Here is a 7,711-nt window from a genome sequence, read left to right as displayed (position 1 = left end):
CTAGCGGTTCTGAGATTGTTTTTTCGTGACATATTGGGCTTCATGTTAGTGGTAAATTTAGGTCAATAAATTCTGCGTTTATTTGTGATAAAAACGGAAATTTGGCGAAAAATTTTAAAAATTTCGCAATTTTCACATTTTGAATTTTTATTCTGTTAAACCAGAGAGATATGTGACACAAAATAGTTAATAAATAACATTTCCCACATGTTTACTTTACATCAGCACAATTTTGGAAACAAAGTTTTTTTTTTTTTGTTAGGAAGTTATAAGGGTTAAAATTTGACCAGCGATTTGTCATCTTTACAACGAAATTTACAAAACCATTTTTTTTAGGGACCACCTCACATTTGAAGTCAGTTTGAGGGGTCTATATGGCTGAAAATACCCAAAAGTGACACCATTCTAAAAACTGCACCCCTCAAGGTACTCAAAACCACATTCAAGAAGTTTATTAACCCTTCAGGTACTTCACAGCAGCAGAAGCAACATGGAAGGAAAAAATGAACATTTAACTTTTTAGTCACAAAAATTATCTTTTAGCAACAATTTTTTTATTTTCCCAATGGTAAAAGGAGAAACTGAACCACGTAAGTCGTTGTCCAATTTGTCCTGAGTACGCTGATACCTCATATGTGGGGGTAAACCACTGTTTGGGCGCACGGCAGGGCTTGGAAGGGAAGGAGCGCCATTTGACTTTTTGAATGAAAAATTATTTCCATCGTTAGCGGACACCATGTCACGTTTGGAGAGCACCCGTGTGCCTAAAAATTGGAGCTGCCCCACAAGTGACCCCATTTTGGAAACTAGACGCCCCAAGGAACTTATCTAGATGCATAGTGAGCACTTTGAACCCCCAGATGCTTCACAAATTGATCCGTAAAAATGAAAAAAATTTTTTTTTCACAAAAATTCTTTTAGCCTCAATTTTTTCATTTTCACATGGGCAACAGGATAAAATGGATCCTAAAATGTGTTGGGCAATTTCTCCTGAGTACACCAATAACTCACATGTGGGGGTAAACCACTGTTTGGGCACATGGTAAGGCTCGGAAGGGAAGGAGCGCCATTTGACTTTTTGAATGAAAAATTAGCTCCAATTGTTAGCGGACACCATGTCGCGTTTGGAGAGCCCCTGTGTGCCTATGCATTGGAGCTCCCCCACAAGTGACCCCATTTTGGAAACTAGACCCCCAAGGAACTTATCTAGATGCATATTGAGCACTTTAAACCCCCAGGTGCTTCACAGAAGTTTATAACGCAGAGCCATGAAAATAAAAAATTTTTCTTTCCTGAAAAATGATTTTTTTAGCCTGGAATTTCCTATTTTGCCAAGGATAATAGGAGAAATTGGACCCCAAATATTGTTGTCCAGTTTGTCCTGAGTACGCTGATACCCCATATGTGGGGGTAAACCACTGTTTGGGCACATGCCGAGGCTCGGAAGTGAAGTAGTGACGTTTTGAAATGCAGACTTTGATGGAATGCTCTGCGAGCGTCACGTTGCTTTTGCAGAGCCCCTGATGTGCCTAAACAGTAGAAACCCCCCACAAGTGACCCCATTTTGGAAACTAGACCCCGAAAGGAACTTATCTAGATGTGAGGTGAGCACTTTGAACCCCCAAGTGCTTCACAGACGTTTACAACGCAGAGCCGTGAAAATAAAAAATCATTTTTCTTTCCTCAAAAATGATGTTTTAGCAAGCATTTTTTTATATTCACAAGGGTAACAGGAGAAATTGGACCCCAATAATTGTTGCGCAGTTTATCCTGAGTACACGGATACCCCATATGTGGGGGTAAACCACTGTTTGGGCACACGTCAGGGCTCGGAAGTGAGGGAGCACCATTTGACTTTTTGAATACGAGATTGGCTGGAATCAATGGTGGCGCCATGTTGCGTTTGGAGACCCCTGATGTGCCTAAACAGTGGTAACCCCTCAATTCTACCTCCAACACTAACCCCAACACACCCCTAACCCTAATCCCAACTGTAGCCATAACCCTAATCACAACCCTAACCCTAAGGCTATGTGCCCACGTTGCGGATTCGTGTGAGATTTCCGCACCACTTTTGAAAAATCCGCGGGTAAAAGGCACTGCGTTTTACCTGCGGATTTCCAGTGTTATTTGTGCAGATTTCACCTGCGGATTCCTATTGAGGAACAGGTGTAAAAAGCCGCGGAATCCGCACAAAGAATTGACATGCTGCGGAAAATACAACGCAGCGTTTCCGCGCGGTATTTTCTGCACCATGGGCACAGCGGATTTGGTTTTTCATATGTTTACATGGTACTGTAAACCTGATGGAATACTGCTGCGAATCCGCAGCGGCCAATCCGCAGTGTGGGCACATGGCCTAATTCTAAAGGTATGTGCACACGCTGCGGAAAACACTGCGGATCCGCAGCAGTTTCCCATGAGTTTACAGTTCACTGTAGACCTATGGGAAACAAAAATCGCTGTACACATGCTGCGGAAAAACTGCACGGAAACGCAGCGGTTTACATTCCGCAGCATGTCACTTCTTTGTGCGGATTCCGCAGCGGTTTTACAACTGCTCAAATAGAAAATCGCAATTGTAAAACCGCAGTGAAATGCGCAGAAAAAAACGCGGTAAATCCGCAGCGGTTTAGCACTGCGGATTTATCAAATCCGCAGCGGAAAAATCCGCAGAGGACCAGAATATTTTGGAAGATGGCGGCGCCCGGGGAGAAGACGGACGGACCCCGGCAGGATCGGTAAGTATGATGGGGGGGGGGGGGGGGGATCGGAGCGCGGGAGGGGTGGAACGGAGCACGGGGGGGTGGAACGGAGCACGGGGGGGTGGAACGGAGCACGGGGGGGGGTGGAACAGAGCACGGAGGGGGGTGGATCGGAGTGCAGGGGGGGTGATTGAAGCACGGGGGGAGCGGACAAGAGCACGAGGGGAGCCGAAGCAGTGTTCTGGACAGATGGGGGGGCGATCGGTGGGGTGGGGGCACATTAGTATTTCCAGCCATGGCCGATGATATTGCAGCATCGGCCATGGCTGGATTGTAATATTTCACCCGTTATAATAGGTGAAATATTACAAATCGCTCTGATTGGCTGTTGAAAGTGAAACTGCCAATCAGAGCAATCGTAGCCACGAGGGGGTGAAGCCACCCCCCCTGGGCTAAACTACCACTCCCGCTGTCCCTGCAGATCGGGTGAAATGGGAGTTAACCCTTTCACCGGAGCTGCAGGGACGCGATCTTTCCATGACGCCACATAGGCGTCACAGGTCGGATTGGCACCGACTTTCATGACGCCTACGTGGCGTCAAAGGTCGGGAAGGGGTTAATGCCTTGATGATTCTCACCTGTGCAATGCTGAGGAAATCCAGGAAACATGATCTGTTGGGGAAGGGGGAGGAGAAGGTGAAACTGATAAACTTTTTTTTTTTTTTTTTTGTATCCAGTGAACTGAAGTGATCATGTATCCACTAGGACCTGCACCAATCTGGAGAACAGGGCACTTCTCTTGTTGGAATGGAGCCGCAGTGTGCATGCCTGACCACTACTCCATTTGTCCTCTATAGGACTGCTGAGCGCAGCACTTGTCTTTTACTAGTAACCCCATAGAGATTTAATGAAGTAGCAGTTGGGCATAAACTGTTGCAGACTGTACCCTTTTCTGCCAAATCTGTGCAGGTCCTATCAGTCGGCCCTCCCACAGATCTGTTGTCTAAGGGTACCGTCACACTGAAACGACGCTGCAGCGATACGACAACGATGTCGATCGCTGCAGCGTCGCTGGAGAGCTGTCACACAGACAGCTCTCCAGCGACCAACGATCCCGAGGTCCCCGGTTACCAGGGTAAACATCGGGTTACTAAGCGCAGGGCTGCGCTTAGTAACCCGATGTTTACCCTGGTTACCAGCGTAAACGTTAAAAAAAACAAACACTACATACTTACCTTCAGCTGTCTGTCCTCCGGCGCTCTGCTTTCCTCTGCACTGTCAGCGCAGTGACGTTTTTTTAACGTTTACGCTGGTAACCAGGGTAAACATTGGGTTACTAAGCGCGGCCCTGCGCTTAGTAACCCAAAGTTTACCCTGGTTACCAGTGAAGACATCGCTGCATCGGCGTCACACACGCCGATCCAGCGATGTCAGCGGGAGATCCAGCGACGAAAGAAAGTTTCAAATGATCTGCTACAACGTACGATTCTCAGCGGGGTCCCTGATCGCAGTAGCGTGTCAGACACAGCGAGATCGTAATGATATCGCTGGAACGTCACGGATCGTGCCGTCCTAGCGATCAAAGTGCCACTGTGTGATGGCTTTTTCACCAGACAACCCTAGATCTTAACACTTTCTTGAATTGGAAGGAAAAAATATTCAGATGTGGTGTTGCACTTGCGTTCAGATTGAGCGCTTCATTCTTGTTTTTTTTTCAGACTCTCATTCTTTTCTTTTATCCGGACAGTGGGTGGAGTGCACATTGTCAAGACTTCCCAGTATTGCCAGTGAGGGCAGGCATTCGTGTGACAGTGTGCAAATTGCATACTTGCTGTCACCTACTCGATGAGAAGCCAAGAACGTCTGCACGTGACCTCATGTATGCAAATCACATCCTCGTAGCTCCATGATGGCCCACTCTTGCCAGTAATACAGGGGGATCCTGATGGTGAGCCCACCACATGCTGTTATATATAATATATAAAGTCTGCTGTCAGGGACTCCAAACTTTTAGCAGAAGACCAGACAACCCATTTAAAGTATCTTTACCTTCTTGTGCTGGCACACCGTTGCTGAGGAGTTAGAGTATTTCCCCCACTCTGTCTTGCAGTTGTGTACTGAGGGGACAACAAGTGGAAGACGCACAGCTCGTGTGATTTGATCCGCTCTTCCTGAAGACCGCTGTGATTTTCATTTAAATTTTAAATTTTTTTTTTTTTTTTCAATCTATTTGATTCAATACAGCCTGCATGATCTGCCCTACCTGGAAACTTGTATGCTTTCCTTCTCTCCACACTTTGCTTCCACTCTCCCTGATGTCTCTGGAAGGGAGGAATAGATCAGAGAACAGCCAGTGGTTTGTTGGTCCTATAGCAGAAAAAGCATGATGGCAATCTTCGTGTCATGGAGCCTGCTGACACGTATAAATTTGACATGTGCTATAAGATTTATTAATTTTTATTTCTTTCAATTCTGATAGCACACTGACACATTATGTTCAATAAGGCTTTTCATATTCTCTCCCTGTCCATGAGCAAAACTGCAGCATGCAGTACTCTCACCCAAGGCTACTATAAACCGAGGAGACTAAAACATCTACATGATCATAGTGTACATCTACAAAAACTGCACTAGGATGTGTTAAAAAACAACACATTGGCACGTGGATGTAAGTGTTAAATTGGGGGAGGGGGGAATGTCCCGAGTTTTCTACATGAACCTCATACGCTTGTCTGCACTCACTCTTAGGCCGGAGTCACACATGTGAGAAACACGTCCGTGTCTTGCATGTGAAAAGCAAGCTCTGGTGCCGGCACTTGGTAGCGGAGCATGCGGCTCCATGTGTTGCTATGCAGCCGCACGCTCCGCTCCACAGTGCCGGCGCCAGAGCTCGCTTTTCACATGCGAGACACGGATGTGTTTCTTGCATGTGTGATTCCGGCCTTAGAATAACAGACTACATCACAGTAAGACTTTGAAATTACTGTTGATGAACTAGAAATGTGCTGAATTTTACACTTTAAACAAAGATTGGCTCATTAAAGAGATTAATCTCGACTTTAAAGCCAAATTTTACAATTCTGACCACTGTCACTTTGAGTTATAGCTCTGAAACGCTTCAACGTATCCAACTGATTCTGAGGGGGTTTTTTTCATGACATATTGTACTTTATCATAGTGGTAAAATTTTAGTTATAAGTTGCATTTTTGTGAAATAAAATAGAAGTTTGGAAAATTTAATTCTCCTGCCCTAAATCGGAATTGTCACACAACAGTAAAGAAATAACATTTCTCACATGTCTACTTCATATCAGTACGATTTTTGAAACCTCCATACATTTTTAGGATTTAGGTTCTCTAAAAGAACCTCTGGATATAAAGACGGATAGTTGCCTAAAGACAGCATGGGAAGCCTCGGCAGGAGCACTAAGGCCAGCTATTGCGGCCACTTGTGTAGCCAGATCCCTAAAAATATGGATGGACAACATGGAGGAACAGGTAGAACAAAAAGTTCCCAGAGAAACTATCTTAGAGGCAATACCAACCATGAGAGCAGCGGCAGTGTTTCTAGCTGAAGCATCAGCAGACTCAGCTAGACTGGCAGCAAAGTCAGCAGCTTTAGCCAACACAGGATGCCGTGCGTTATGGCTTAAATGCTGGCCAGGAGATACACAGGCAAAGATGAAACTTTGCTCTTTGCCATGAGAGAACTTCCTGTTCGGACCGGCATTAGACGAGGTGTTGGAAAAAGCCGGTGACAAACAGAAAAATTTTCCAAAGCAGCCATTTCGGCGCTCCTTTCAGAAGACAGCAGTTTAGAGACCGAGACAGGAGCAACTTTGACAAGCGATCCAGGGGAGGAAGAGGCTTCTATTTTGGCAAGTCCCCCAGAGACACCAAAAAACCCTCCCAGTGACGGTCCTGCTCAGGTGGGAGGGAGGCTCGTTCACTTCCTTTCAGCCTGGGAGAGGATCTCCTCCAGCGCATGGATCCGACAGATTATAGGATCAGGCCTAAAATTAAAATTCCACCACTGGCCTCCAAGAAGATACATGCAGCCTCCGGTACAGTCCTCCCAAGAGACACAAGACAGTCTGGAAGGGGAAGTAACATCACTCCTAGACAAGCACGTCTTGGAAGAAGTTCCAATAGTGGAAAGGATGGAAGGATTTTTTTCCCCCCTTTTTCTCCAAAAAAAATAAATAAATAAATACATTCTTGGAGGACAATAAGGCCTCAACTAATACCAAATAATTCCATCTTTCAAAATGGAAACTATTAAATCAGCGGTGAATCTTCTGTATCCTCAGTGTTACTTGTCAGTCCTAGACCTAAAGGACGCTTACTAACACGTCCCAATCAGACATCAAGATCGTCAGTTTCTCAGAGTGGCAGTTCAGATGGGGTCCCAGTTGTGTCACTTTCAGTACAGGGCTCTGCCCTTTGGGATAGCAACAGCCCCACGGGTATTTACATAACTGATTGCAGAGGTCACAGCACATCTCAGAGAAAAAGACACTCTGATAATACCCTACTTAGACAACTTCCTGATAGTGGGGAAAAACTTTTCTCACTTTCAGGAGCAGGTCAGAATAGTGATGGACTCTCTACAGACACTAGAGCCAGCAATCGTCCAGAATTTCCTAGGGATAACAGTAGACTCCGTGGCGCAGGAGTGTCGCCTCCCAGAGGAAAAAGGAAAAAATCAAACAAATGAGGAGTTCCCTGGACATACCTCCAAAGTAATCACAACGTATGCCCGTCTATGGGGGTGGGGAGCTCACTCAGACACACTATGGGTCCGAGACCCTTGGGCTCAAGAGGAGAAAAATCTATCCTCAAACGAGTGGGAACTCCTAGCAATCGAAAAAGCGCTAAAGAGGTTACTTCCACATTTGACAGGGCATCATGTGAGAGTCCTATCAGACAACTGAACAGCGGTCGCATACGTGAACCACCAGGGGGGCACCCATTCTCGGTCACTGATGCACATATCCAAAAGTCTC

Source organism: Ranitomeya imitator, chromosome 5 (assembly GCF_032444005.1).
Source record: "Ranitomeya imitator isolate aRanImi1 chromosome 5, aRanImi1.pri, whole genome shotgun sequence".
In the NCBI taxonomy this organism is placed as follows: Eukaryota; Metazoa; Chordata; class Amphibia; order Anura; family Dendrobatidae; genus Ranitomeya; species Ranitomeya imitator.
This window is presented reverse-complemented; position numbering follows the sequence as displayed.